The sequence below is a fragment of the Callithrix jacchus genome, chromosome 8, assembly GCF_049354715.1.
Source record: "Callithrix jacchus isolate 240 chromosome 8, calJac240_pri, whole genome shotgun sequence".
Lineage (NCBI taxonomy): Eukaryota > Metazoa > Chordata > Mammalia > Primates > Cebidae > Callithrix > Callithrix jacchus.
The window spans coordinates 13,377,608-13,379,521 of record NC_133509.1 but is presented as its reverse complement, the minus strand read 5'-3'; the positions used below and the strand labels follow the sequence as shown (position 1 = coordinate 13,379,521).

The 1,914-nt window shown below is 41.4% G+C and overlaps 1 protein-coding gene across 20 annotated transcripts in view; it reads right to left on the bottom strand.

The window, feature by feature from the left end:
- Positions 1-1,914, bottom strand: part of DIS3L (DIS3 like exosome 3'-5' exoribonuclease) — a 44,909-nt gene that overhangs the window by 5,334 nt on the left and 37,661 nt on the right. The gene's annotated exons all lie outside the window — the stretch shown is intronic.

Genomic DNA, 1,914 nt, shown 5'->3' with positions numbered 1-1,914 from the left:
TGAATAATGTACTGATTTTAATACTAGGTTAAGTTAGTGCTTGGCTGTAATACGTGATCAAATATCCGTTGAATTGAATTCTTTATATCCTTAACCTTAAACATTCTATGTAGTTAAAATAATGGGCTTGGTGTACAAGCAAAAGAAACTTAAATTAGTTTTTCTTTTTTAAAGATGTAGGAAGCATTCTATTTATTTATTCTCAAAATAATTTTTTATAGAGACAGGGTATCACTTTGTTGCTAGTCTCAAACTACTGGCCTTCAGTGATGCTCCTGCTTTGGCCTCTCAAAGTGCTGGGGTTACAGGATGGGAGCCACTGCATCCAGCTTCAAAATAATAATTTTAAAACACCAGGAAATATAGAAGTATTTAAAAATAAAACTAATGATACAACATATAATTCAGTCCTATATTGTAGTTGGCTAAGGAAAAGGGGGGAAAGAAGAAATAGAGCATGTTGATGAATATAGAGGCACGGTGTTAAGTCGTTGCTAGGTGAGCTTTCAAGTATAACAGACTTGGATTCAAATCTTGACTCTGCCCTGCCTGATTGTTAAATTATAGGCAAACTACTTTATCTCGTCAGACTTAACTGACTCATCTGTGAATACGAATGATGCTGCCATCACCTCAGCATTAAGAATTAACCAAGAGGGTGTCTCAAAGCCTTTGGCCCATGTGCTGGGCATGCAGACAGCTCAACCAGTGACTACCAAACAAACAAACATACTAGCACCTGAAGGCAGAAGCAAAAAACAACAACAACAACAAACCCTCAAAAAAAAAAAAAGAATTGGAGTCTCACCATGTTGCCCAGGCTAAAAAAGCAGTAAATTTCGGTAAACAAATAAAAGATATGTTAATTAGTGCCTGTTACTTGACAATACAATACTTTAAAAACTGTACACAAAGACAAACCGAAGCCAGAGTGCAGTGGCATGATCTTGGCTCACTTCAGCCTCCGCCTCCCAGGTTCAACCAATTCTCATGCCTCAGCCTCTGAGCAGTTGGGATTACAGGAGTCTGCCACCAAGCCTGGCTCATTTTTGTATTTTTTGTAGAGATGGAGTTTCACCATGTTGGCAAGGCTGGTCTTGAACTCCTGACCTCAAGTGATGTTCCTGCCCCAGCCTCCTAAATTGCTAGGATTATAGGCGGGAGCCACTGCACCCCACCTATACTTAGTTTTTAATGAAAGAAGTATTTTATCCTAGAGATGGTGGGTAAAAATGACTCAATCAATGGAGGTTGGTATACATTCACTGTTGGTATGGTATCTTATGATACTGTCACAAAGATGCTGCATTGAAAAAGTACTGAAATAAATAGGATTATTTCTTGGTAACCTAAGGGGTAGATGAAATTAAATCAAGGGGTAACTAACAGGTTCCCTACTGCTCTATTACAAATTGTAGTAGGTTGGCCGGGTGTGGTGGCTCACGCCTATAATCCCAGCACTTTGGGAGGCTGAGGCAGGCATATCATGAAGTCAGGAGTTTGAGACCAGCTTGACCATGGTGAAATCATGCTCTGCTAAAAATACAAAAATTAGCCGGCATGGTGGTGCATACCTGTAATATCAGCTACCCAGGAGGCTGAGGCAGGAGAGTCACTTGAACCCGGAGGCGGAGGCTGCAGTGAGCCAAGATCGCACCACTGCACTGCAGCCTGGGCAACAGAGGAAAACTGTCTCAAAAAAAGTTGTATTGGGTCAAAATTAAGCCTAAACATCTAGTGTGGTGGCTCGTTCCTGTAATCTCAGTAGTTTGGGAGGCCGAGGCAGGTGGATCACTTGAGGTCAGGAGTTCAAGACCAGCCTGGCTAGTATGGTCAAACCCTGTCTGTACAAAAATACAATATACTGAGCTGAGGTTGGTGGCTCATGCGTGTAATCCCAGTACTGTGGGAGGC